Raw genomic sequence first — 12895 nt, forward strand, 5'->3', positions numbered from 1 at the left:
ATGTTTTTGATGAGTTACTTGAAGGAAGAAAAAAACAATCTTGCTGAAAGAAAAGGGTGTTTCTCTAACAGAATTTGTTCATACTTCTCAGCTGTCCAGAATTTCACAGAATGTCCAGATTTTTCTTCAGACTTTTGGTCTGGTCGTTTAAAAATTGTCATTTTTTTGCAAATCATTGAGGACTTGTCACTGAATAATGACAGGTATTTGAGTTTCGCATTTCATATCATTCAGAAAATGCATACTAAAGCAAATCTGGTTATTCTAGTAACTAAGTTTATTAAGAGCAATATTTAAAATTGTTCCTGATTTTGTCCTCTATTTTGCTTTGTCTAGATTTCTTGTGCTAAGAAGTTTAGAAGTATGAAACTGTTTAGTACTGCCTATGGCAGTTTTCTCTTAAGAAAGTTGCATTGGTTAACAAATGAAAACATGCTGCAAATGAGCATGCATGCATATATATTCTAGGCAGTAGGCCTATAGTCTGTGCACACAGCGATTCGAAGTTGTAAAAGTGCAGTGCATAACCACATGGTTACATCTACGTGCCATGCCTGTGAATAGGGTTGCCACCTTTTCAAATGCCCAAAGTGGGACATTTTTTGTACAAAAGTCAGATTTTGCAAGGCAAAACATACCCACAGCCAGTACAAAGGACAGAACTTCACTTTTTTTCCTACATAAATGCTTATTCTTGTAGCATTTTAGTTGCTTATTCTTTCTTATAACATTTAGGTGTTTCAGAAACAAAATAACTGTTTTATGCAACTATTACATTAAATATAGGAAATATGTTTGTCCTAATATCTCAGGACATTTGCCATTGTTTCAATTTTTATGCAGGACACAACTGCCCAAAGAGGGACCGTCCCTCGCAAAGTGGGACAGGTGGTCACCCTATCTGTGAAATGTCCAGATTTTCGCAGAATGTACAGATTTTTGTATCGTATTTCCGTCTGCTGTTCATAAACATGTGGTTTTATGGCAAATCACTGAGGAGAAAAAAACACTAAATGTTGTTGTTGTCTTTCGGCTTTTCCCGGTTAGGGATCGCCACAGCGGAACTCCGGTCCGCTAATGCCTACATTTAATTTCTCACTTCATATCCTTCAAAAAATGCATGCTTACACATATTCTGTTATTCTAACAACTTCCTAAATTTATAAAGGCAGCATTTAAAATCTCTCCCTATTTGGGTCCTTGCCCCCCCCCCCATTACTTTAGGTTTTGCCTAGATTTCTGGAGCTAAGAGGTTGAATTCCGGATTACATAACCATAAATAAGCGGTCCACGCCTTTCCACCGGTAATGATCTCAGCAGATGTTTATTGCGTTTATCTCTTCTATTGTTGTTCCTTTGTCTGCTGTTTTATAACGGCGTTGCTGCTGAAATAGTTATTTTTGTCACTTGACAAGCAGGTACGTTTATATAATTATTTCAAACTAAAAGCGTTACATTGTTTATGGGCATACAAAAATAAACGAGTGGTTAATCTTTCTGAAAGAATTCTTACTTTTTGAAAGAATTATTGCTTTCACTTTCGATTACATTTATAATGTTATATTTATTATTCGAAAAGTTGGGACTGTTGTCGATAATTAAGTATTTTGTTTGCAGTATTTTTTTCACCAGTCAGTGTTTTGTTTGCAGTGTTTTTTTCACTAATTAGTATTTTGCCTACACCGTTTTTAAGAAGTTAAGAATACAAACAAGTAGCCGGGTGTCCCGCCCGTTTAGGGCTACCATTAACTTTACTGCGGTTCCAGCTGGACACAATGTCCTCACGAAGCAGATCCTGTCTTGGACAGATGCGGTGATTTGCTGATAATATTTTTTTGAGTCTGGTGGTCTAATGATAGGAACGGCACTAAAGCTACAAGATTTAGTTTCCGTTTTTTTTTAATTGTACTTGGAACTGCTGATAAGTTACCTACGATGCTTCTAAAACGTTACACGCTTCATTTTCCGAACTTCAGGTGGCTTAAAAAAATCTTAGTTTTAAAAATTAAATTTGGCTGGGTAATATCTGCATACAGAGTGAATATCAGCATACCTCTCAACTGTACCTGTACGTAGTTAAAAACGACATCATTTTTGTCCATGTGCTTCTACTGTTCCACATTACAAGAGTCTGACTTTCTTTTGTAAGAATTAGTTTAATTAATACGCTTGGTAAATAATATTAAATCATATTAATTCGTTAAAGCTTCCCCGTTTAAGTCCTAAGATGTTGCAAAGTGTTCCACATTTTGTCCACCTGTTCCACATTAATGACAGTTACTGTGGTTATCTTACGAGGTACTAATCTGTAAGATAACCGTTACTGTTACACATTTTGCAGACTGAAGGTTGCCTGATATGGGTATTGTGTCTGCTTGTGTTATGAGGACTTTCTTAGGTAGTTTATAAGATGCACTTTCTTACAACAAAATAAAAACAACTGTGATTATAAGTTAACATTGTGACCCTTGGGGTATTTCAGTTTATGGTGTCTGACAGTACAAAATGTACTATTTGTTAGATTGTGACAGCAAAGGGGCAAGCTTGAGATCATAAGTAAATGAGACAATAGTTTGACCCTTGTAAAAGATCAAACACAATTTGAAGCCAGTTGTATTAAGATTAAAAAAAGTTGCTGCACTAGCCAAAACCTTGACATAGAGGAATAAAGCCCTAATTATGACCCAGGTGACTCTGATTAGCATCTCACTTTGAGGTGCAGGCAAGATAGATGGGCATGCCTATTCTGGGTGTGTTCATCAAAGCATGCCCACTGAGGGAATGCTGGATCCACTGAGGGGAATAGCCTTTGGATGTTGTCAAGGAATGCAGGATAGTCCATGGGGAAACAAGGGAGGTGATAACATAACAATTTTTAACAGCAGAAGCAGTTGTTGGCCCTGTCCCCAAGGATGCTGTTAAGATCCATGCTGGTCCTAGCTCACTTGGCGAAAAAGTCTGAGGAGGAAGGAGGAGCAGGTAGACCCAATGATGGACAGGGATACTAGGACAGCTGGAAAGAATGAAACAACAAGGTGTGTGTGTGTGTGGGGTGGGGGGGGGAATGAATGAAGCAACAAGGTGTGTGTGTGTGTGTCGGGGGGGTATTAGTTACCCCAAAGCAATCAACCATGAACACTATATGGCTGTACATAAAACTTCTAAGCTTAGACAACAGCTAAAGCTCATTAATAATTTATCTTTACAAACTATCAAGGCACCCAGCATATATTCTGGAACACAACACAAAATAGTATTAGCACTTGTCTTCTAGAGTTCTGAGATGTACGTGCACTACAAATAGATACCATTGACCAGTGGAGAAACTGGACTGGATATCAGATAACATAGAAATCAAGCTGTCCACAGACGGTACATGAAAAGCACATTAATAGCATCAAAACTCCAAGCAATCAGCAGTTGATTTGAGGACCAAGAAACACGAGCTTAATTACTAAGATCAGCAAAGGTAATACTGGCAGACGGAATGTAGCTGGAAAATACAAGTGTCCTAGAGCTGGTAGGTGGATGATACTCAGAAAAAAGGGGCTAGAAACCAGCAGCTGTGATGAGTTCAGCATCAGGGGTAGCAGCAGTAAAAACTAATGAAGCATTGCTTAAGCTGTGTGAAGCTGTAGTCAGCAAGATAATGCAGGCTGAGAGAAACAAACAGCCACAATCTTAGATTCATAGGATATTAGTTGTATAATAGGCCAATGACCAGTGGGCCTTTATAAGTCTTGCATGTACCCCAAATATATTCTACATGTGTTTTGAGCCATAGAGGTTATTACAAGGGGTTTATGCAAGCCCTGGTATGGTTTATAGACTGTCTCCATCCATTAGTGAGATAGATGTAAAACCTGGGGGTGAATTTCTGATTTCTTATCCAATAGTTCTGGTTATGCTTGAATAGGGTTAGGTAAGATCTCTGCTTCACATGGATGGGAAGCCTGTTCCAGAGTACGGAAATTCTCTGTTACCGAAATCTCTTTCACCAGCATGTCTTAGTTATGTCACAAGCAAAGTTCAAGTCCCTGGATCAAGTAGTTCTGATGCTACTGGTTTTATGGATGTGCAAAAGGTCGATCATAGCAAGACCCACAGATGCCTTGTATCCCATATGCAGATTCTCTCAACAGTCTGTAGGAAGCTGAGTATAGGCTAGGGCTTTGAGGCAAAGTATGAGAAACAGATTTGTGAAGCAGATTAGGGAACAAAATTTGGTCACAATGTTCAGTGAAGGCAGAAAGCTGCAACAGCAATGAAGCAGAATAGAGCTTGAAGCTAGAAAGTTGCTCAGAGTTAAAGAGGTGGAAGTGTTTAACAGGTGGAAAAGTTTTTCAGGCAAAATAACTGTCAAAGTTCAAGACTAGAACAGCAAAACATTTAACATAAGTTCATGGCCTAACTAAAACCATAGGCTTGAGCTAGGCAGCCTCTGTGCTGCAATTGTGTTATTTCCAAACAGACAGGATTGTGCATATAATATACCACCGCTGTGTTTTACTTCCTGTATATGCTTTATTTCTGGAATGTCTTATTTTAGCACCTTTTTTACACTAACCCCCCCAGATTTAATAAACTCCATGTAGGAACAGTCCACACCCTACACGGAGTGTACCATGGTCATGTATGCAGCTCCCCTTCGGCAGCACGCCTTGCATATTAATGAAGGCTTGCTACTGAGGGAGAGCCGTGTTACTGTACATGGTTACTGAATCAGTGTAGGGGTTGTGTTACAGTGCTCGGAGATGTGTAACGCACCTCCTACATGGTGAAAGTGCTGGATGGCAATAATATTGTTTGTGAAATGCCTTGATTTCCAGCTCTTATGTCTTTCCTCCACAGACAAAGTAAGCTGGATATTTACAAAACAAAAGATAAGTCATAACACACACACACACACACACACACACACACACACACACACACACACACGACCTGTGAGGCATATACATTACTTGGTAGCATTACTGGAGACAATTCAAACTGGAACCTTAGTTTGAGAGACAGCCTTACAGAACTATCTTCAAGTTATAGAGCTGAGTATATTTTCTGTGTTATTCTGTATTATAGAGCTAAATTGTCTGCTTGATATCTGTGTCTTACTGCTGTCCAAATCTATAGAAAACAGTATATATATTTTTTTATAATTTGCACATTCCTTTCATCTGTGTTGAAGCTGCTCCCCCACCCCCCTCATTTCCTGCCTTGTCTTTCAGCTGATATAATTTAGCTAGTGCTGTGTCTCCTTTTAATTAACAACCTGTATTCAAACTGGAACCTTAGTTTGAGAGACAGCCTTACAGAACTATCTTCAAGTTATAGAGCTGAGTATATTTTCTGTGTTGTTCTGTATTATAGAGCTAAATTGTCTGCTTGATATCTGTGTCTTACTGCTCTCCAAATCTATAGAAAGCAGTATATATATTTTTTTATAATTTGCACATTCCTTTCATCTGTGTTGAAGCTGCTCCCCCACCCCTCCCTATTCTTGGTTGTAGTTTAAATTTGGTGGCTTTTGCAGTGCCCGCCCCACTGTAGATTTGATCTAAGACACTCCCCCAGGACATCTCTTTACCGCATTCTACCTAATAAACCCTTTCTGCACTTGCTTTTAGTCATTTTTAATTTAATTACATTTTTTCAAACTGTGTGTGGACTAATATTGCTACATATTCAAGTGTGCCAGCTTGCACTGCATGAGAATTGTATTTACTACTGCTTTTGCTACTTTTCTAAAAAAAAAAAAAAAAAATCTTCTGCTTTTACTGTACTTGTGTTTCTTCCTACTTTATTTTGCTTTTGGCCATCTTAAACATTCTCAATTGTATTTATTACTGCTTGGTGTAACTCATTCTAAGCCTTTTAGTTTAAACACTTGGGCTTCTGACCAGTTGTTTTACATTGAGAGGGTTTGTGGTCTGCACTGTAGTGGCAGAACAGGTAGCTTACATCCCTCTAAGTTGGGAACTGCTGATTGAGGGCTCAGTGTCTGTTATTCTAAAAGTATATTAATTCTGGTTTAAGCACTTGGCTTTCAGGCCAGTTATTTTACATTAAGAGGGTTTTGTGGTCTGCACTCTTGTGGGAGGAGAGGCTGGACTCTGCCCTTCTGAGCTGGGAATTTCTGGTTGAAGGCTTATAGTGCATGCATATCTGAATTTCTTCTTACTGAAATTGGTACACCTTGTTTGCTGTAGCATAGACTAGATCCAGGCCTGCTGAATCTAGTTTTGTTTGTATAACTTGAGCACTAATCCAGGCATTATTTAAAGTATTCAGTTGTATTTATTACTGCTTGGTAGTAACTTGGTTAAAGTGTAGCTATCATTCTAAGTCTTTTGAATTAAGCACTTGGGCTTCAGACCAGTTCTACATTGGGAAGGTTTGTGGCATGCACTGTGGTGGCAGGACAGGTAGCTTTCATCCTTCTAAATTGGGAACTGCTGACTGAGAGCTCAGTGTCTGTTATTCTTAAAGTGTATTAGCTCTGGTTTAAGCACTTGGGCTTCAGGCCAGTTATTTTACATTAAGAAGGTTCGTGGTCTGCACTCTTGTGGGAGGAGAGGCTGGACTCTGCCCTTCTGAGCTGGGAATTTCTGGTTAGAGGTTTATAGTGCCTGAATATTTGAACTGTATCTTACTGAAATTGGTACACCTTGTTTGCTGTAGCATAGACTAGATCCAGGCCTGCTGAATCTAGCTTTGTTTGTATGCTTATTTCCCTGGAACGCTAATTCCACCTAAAACGCGGCTTCTCAGCTTCTGTGGATCCCTAGTGATATCTGCATTGCTTACTGTACTTATTTCCTTGCTTCGCTTGAAAGAAAGTTACTGTTTGTCGCTTTTGCATTTAAGTTACCTGTAACACATTGCACTTGTTACCTGGCACTTGCTCACTAAAGCAATTATAAGTCAGCACTAAAAATTAAAAGCACTACACCCTCGCCTCCCCATTGGCCCTTGTTTTCAATTATAAAGGAATTCCCAATATTATTCTAGCATGTCCAAAGGTCAGTTGTCAATCTCCTCTCCGGTCCAGCTGGTGAATATGGGAATCTTGAGGCAATGTTACAACTGCCTCATGTACACAGACAACCCTCTCCTCCTCCCAACAAATTCCAACACATGTGAGAGACGCAACCATATAGCCAAACTGAGGCTAAGCTCTCTCAACTCAGTACTGGCATAACCAGTCAGGAGGAGAAGGAAACCGCACTCACTACAATTCCAGTCTCACATAGACCTACCACGACAGCAAACCAAACACATAATCGCACAAAACATACTGAGGCACTAAATAAAGATCTGCCTAAGCAGCAGAGACCTCCAAAGCAGACACCCAAGCAACCGCTACCCCAAAACAAAACACGTGCAACACATATCTCACAAAGCCAGTGTGTCAACAGTCACAGCCCTTAAGGCTAAACAACACACCTGATACACTTGTAATAGGTGACTCTATCGTCAGGCACACTGACGCCCCGCCACCAGGCTGAACAAGGAGAAGGTCACGGTGAGCAGCCTGTCTGGCTAGGATCCGCCACATAACAGAAGCACTCAGGTCACTCCAAGGCAAGTTCAAATATGACTCAGTCATTGTCCATGCTGGTGTGAATGACCTGAGACGCACCTCCCTGGACTACATGAAAAGAGACATAGAGGAGCTCTCTGAGCATGTAGCCCAGGCTGGTATGACCCTGACCTTGAGTAGCATCTTACCCTCACCAAGAATGATGCCACAATATGAAGACAAGATGATCAGTTTCAACAACTGGCTTAAGTATTGGTGTCATTCAAAGGGGATCCAATGCCTGTCAGCTTGGGATGATATGCACGACAAGCCACGATGCTTTGCTAGGGACGGCTTGCACCTGTCACCCCTGGGCTTCTGGATATTGGCAAAGGCTCTTGCTAGCCCATAGTGCCTTTTTTAGGCAAGGCTCAAAAGACAAACCCACCTCCATAGGTATCACAAGGGATAAGAAACTAAAAGTAATGCTACTCAACGCTAGAAGTCTAAACCTCAAGATGCACGCACTCGAAACTCTCCTTAGCATGGAGAACATCGATATCTGTGCAGTAACAGAAACCTGGTTCAGGACTCCCGAGAGCACCCCAGCACTACCAGGTTATACCTCATACCATGCTTTTCGGCCCAAAACTTGGACCGAACCACAAAAGGAGGGGGAGTATCGATATTCATCAAAGATACCCACACCTCCAGGTTGGTGGCAAAGCACGAAGCATCAGAGACTATCCATGTGCAACTAACAGTGGGTAAAACTGCCTTCCAGTTTATAGCCTGCTACAGACCACCCTCCCAAACCCAGGAACCCCACTCGGCCTTCCTGAAAACACTGGAAAATATGAAGGTCTCTCCGAACACCATTATATTGGGCGACTTCAACTACCCAAACATAGATTGGGATCATTACTCTAGCTCCAACACCCTTGCCCAAAGGTTCCTAGAATTCATAAACTCAAATGCTATGGAACAACTTGTTACCACTCCCACAAGAGGGGAAAACATACTGGACCTGATCATCACCAACATGGGGACTCTATGCTCCAGACCAGAAGTGTATCCCTCACTGGTAAGATCAGACCATAAACTGATCTCACTGGATATTCACATCCCGACCCCACCCCCTGCCCAGAAAACCACAGTGAAAAACTTCTAAAGCAAATTTCACACTCCTCAAAACCGAGGTGGAATCCTTCAAAGCCCCCGGCCTGTGGAAAATACGGCCCAGACCGCAGATTCCTTTATAAATGCATTCTATGAACACCTTCAGGAATGCATGGATCATGCAATCCCAAACAAAACCAAGACCCAATCCTCCAAAGGCAGACTACCTGTCTGGTGGACCCCAGCCATAAACAAACTATACAATAGAAGGAGGAAGCTACTACATGATAGAGCAAAATCCCAAAAGGGAAGGCATCTCTGATCAGTATTAGCAAAAAACTAAGGGCACTCATAAAATCGTCAAAGGCCAGCTTCGAGAGAAAAATTGCACAGGACACTAAAGATAATCACAAGGCTTTCTTTAGTTATGTTAGGAACCTGGGTGGGAATTCCCAGATATGCTCAGAATTAGTCCAAAATGACAAAAAATACACTGATCCCACAGACATTGCCAACATCCTAGCTGACAGGTTCAGCAAACCCCCCCACCAAAAGGGCAAATATCTATCCCAGCAGAGTGCTGCCCCCCTGACATCTCAGATGCTCAGGTGAGAGCTGCCCTCTCCAAAGCAAAAAACGCAGCATCAATGGGACCAGACGGTGTCCCAGGCTGCGTCCTACATGAACTCCAAGAAGAGCTAAACCCAAACATAAAACTACTGTTCAATCTCAGCCTTACTACAGGATATGTACCCAAAGAGTGGCGTACAGCAACAGTGGTCCCTCTCCACAAAGGTGGTGCCTCAACGGACCCTGGAAACTATCGCCCCATAAGCCTGACTAGCTTGGTCTGCAAAACTATGGAAAGGATCATCATGGACCTCATAAATCAAGATATTGGGGACCTAAAGACACTGGGTCCTACCCAGTTTGGCTTTGTTAAGGGCAGATCCTGCCTCTTAAACCTGGTTGACTTCTTTGAAACAGTCACCAAGGCCATTGACGAAGGGAAGGTGGTCCACACAGCCTATCTGGACCTCGCAAAAGCCTTCGATACAATACCCCACTCAGGCATTATAGATAAGCTCACCAGCTTAAATATAAACCCCTATGTCACTAGATGGGTTGCAAACTGGCTCAAGGACAGAACCCACATGGTTAGAATTGCTGGAGCCATGTCAGACTCCAAACCAGTTACAAGTGGCGTCCCACAAGGCTCAGTCCTGGGACCTCTCTTGTTTGGTATATATTTTTCGGAGGTACAGGCCAACATGGAAGGACTGTGGCTGACCAAGTTCGCAGATGACTGCAAACTGGGCCATAATCGACTCTCCAGCCGACACAAGCATCCTCCAAAAGGGCCTCATAGAAACAGACAACTGGTGCCAGAGCCATGGCCTCAAGCTAAACGCCAAAAGTGTATAGTCATCCCTTTGGCAAAAACAGTGCTCACAAATTACCACATAGGTGGTAATCCATTAAGTACAGAAGAAGTCATTAGGGACCTGGGGACCCAAGTTGATAGCAATCTCTCATTTGACAACCACGTGGCCAAAGTGGTTAGAAAAACATTTTATATAGCCCACCTAATCATGAAGGGATTCACATCTAGATTAGGAGAGGTCATCGTGCCTCTTTACTCATCCCTCATCAGGCCCATAATCGAGTACAATGCCCCTTTTGGGATGTACCTTACCAAACACCTGCAGCAACTGGAAAGACCCCAAAAGTACCTCACCAAGAGGATCTAAGGGCTCAAACAGATGCCATATGCTACCCGGTTAAAGAAACTCCAGCTCTACTCAGTGGCATACCGCCTGCTCAGAGGTGACCTGTGCCTGACATATAAGGCCATGTCCAACCCGGAATTAAGGGACATGCTACACCTCAAAAAATCCAAATCCCATCAAGCTACACGCTCGAGAGACTTGAACCTCAGCACTGAAATAAATAGGACATGCTGGAGGGACAGAGTCATAACCCAGAGGCTCCCTTCACTATGGAATAAAATCCCAGTCCAGGTTAGGCAGAGTCCCTCATTGACTCTCTTCAAGAGGAATCTTGATGAGTGGATGGGAGATCATAGGTTTACCCCGGGTATCACTTCTGTGTCACTGTTAGACAGAGGCACAGTATACTAACCTCGAAAAAGGGCATAGCAAAATTAATTTAAAATGGGTGGCGAAAGCCAAACATACTCTGGCTAGGCTTATAAATGCCCTAGGGCAGATAGCCTAGTATGAACCTATGAACCTATGAACAATACAGTCCCACTGGCCAAGTATATTATTAAATATAAGAAAAGCTACCATCTTGTGTGAATGTTTGACATGACTCTTCCTGGTCCATTACTGGCTTCAACATTGCTGGCAGAGCTTTTATGAGTGTCAAGGAGAAAGAGATGTAACTGCAGACTCAGCTATGAGGACCCTTGCGTTTGTATAATCTGGTGTAAAGTATATTTCTGGAGTGAAAGTAGGTGCTATACTGGTAGCAAGTGGGTTTACTGCTGAGAAGGGTGGCAGACTACATTTTGTTGACTAGGCTGGTTTCCCTAAGCATGATCTACTTTCAGAGGAGACCCAATGTGGCATTCATACTTATTGGAGATAACTTATGCAGTACACTAGAGGCATCATTCTCACATTATTTTGTATGGAACAGGATGGGGCAAGTATCTGTTTTTAGAAAAAATGATATCTGGTGAGCAAGAAGGTAATGCAAGATAAAGTTGCACTACAAAGGAACCTATTTCTGTAATGGAATTAGGTAGTGGTGACTAGTCAGCATCCCAGATCATAGAGACAAGTGCATTAGACTTCTATGAAGTTGCTGAGGGAAAAGCACTGTGTGGCTTTTTTGTGGACTGCATGTAGGTTACTCTGTGGTATGAGCTTTCAGAACAGCTGTTCTGACTTTGTTAATACCAAGAGGAGAGAGTGAAGTGTTTCCTGCAGCTGGAGGAAAGAATCTTAGTCAAAGCAAGATTCCTATCGATATGAGATGAGCATTATTGCTAGATGGAGGACGTTGTGGAGGTAACCACTGCATTTCACATTAGGGAAGACATCTGTGGTATTGTGGACAATACAAATCAAAATACAACTAAAATGATTCTGTTGTTGCAGTGCCAGCTTTAATAATATCCCAGTCATTTGTGGTCTGTAGGTGGCCCCCCTTGGTTTGCCATGCTTTGTAGGATGCAATAATTAAACCAGTGGATGCTCATGTACAACAGGTATGTGCATTAGAGCATGTTCAAACTGAGAGTATTGATGATTTATGTATGGAAATGAAAGGTGCTTTAACAAAAGTGTGTAAACATTTTGACCAGAGCAGAACCAGGTTAACTTGAGATATTTGATTACTATCTAAGCAAAAGATGAAAAATTCAAATTCAGGCACCTTCCTTAGGATTCGGAGAAATACCCTCTGCCTTTGCTAATTGGGCTCCATGGGTTGGTCAGTTGGTAAAGCAAAACAGAGAACCAACTCTCTCTCAGCTTCTTATCATGTCTCTTATTCAAACAATGCAGTGTCAGTCCTGACCAAGCTAGTGTTCTCTACTATCCCAAGTATCTTAGAAACATAAAGTTGTGTATGTGTGGGCGTGTGCACACATATGCACACACACATGCATACACATTTAATCAAACACCCATGCACATACAGAACACTGTCCCATGCATTCCCCCTACAGATATACAAACACTCTCATACACTCCCACAGTCATCCAGAGACAAACCACCACATACTTGCTTACCTACTTATATGCATGCTGCAATACATAAACACATGCAGAGAAAACATCCCCCTACCGAACTCCTGTTGTGTGACCACCCAGGTAGATAGACACACACACATACATTCATTCAGTTGTATTCATGCCTGACAGACACATGTGCACACATCCACATACATAGAAACAGGGACACCCACTCACCAATGTCTCTGCTGTATTTATTTGTATTGCAGCTAGTGTGATAGGAGTGAATGGGTGAACACTGTCAAAAGACAGCATTTACTCTTACCTCCTAGACTAAAAAGTTAACTTGCCATAGACATTCTCTGCATTACTCTGCTCAGTTAACAGGGAACCTTCACAATTTCTGATGGGAAAGAATGTGGCTAATTAGCATGAGTCATCCCCCCAGACTACTTCATTAGCATGTGGCTTCCTTGAGAAACCACTATCTGTGCTATGGCCTGCATAAGGGGGAAAGCATAACAGAATACTGGTCTGTGAGTCGGAAAGA

At 41.7% G+C, this 12895-nt stretch overlaps 1 protein-coding gene across 1 annotated transcript in view; it reads left to right on the plus strand.

Moving 5' to 3' along the window:
• Positions 1–1302: 1302 nt before the first annotated feature.
• Positions 1303–12895, plus strand: part of LOC122794626 (DELTA-stichotoxin-Hcr4a-like) — a 366198-nt gene continuing 354605 nt past the window's right edge. Inside the window, exon 1 of the mRNA XM_044063206.1 lies at positions 1303–1418. The gene's annotated coding sequence lies outside the window, so the exon portion shown is untranslated. The remainder of the gene's footprint in view (positions 1419–12895) is intronic.

This window comes from Protopterus annectens, chromosome 2.part1 (assembly GCF_019279795.1).
Source record: "Protopterus annectens isolate FY-2018-M chromosome 2.part1, PAN1.0, whole genome shotgun sequence".
Classification (NCBI taxonomy): Eukaryota; Metazoa; Chordata; order Ceratodontiformes; family Protopteridae; genus Protopterus; species Protopterus annectens.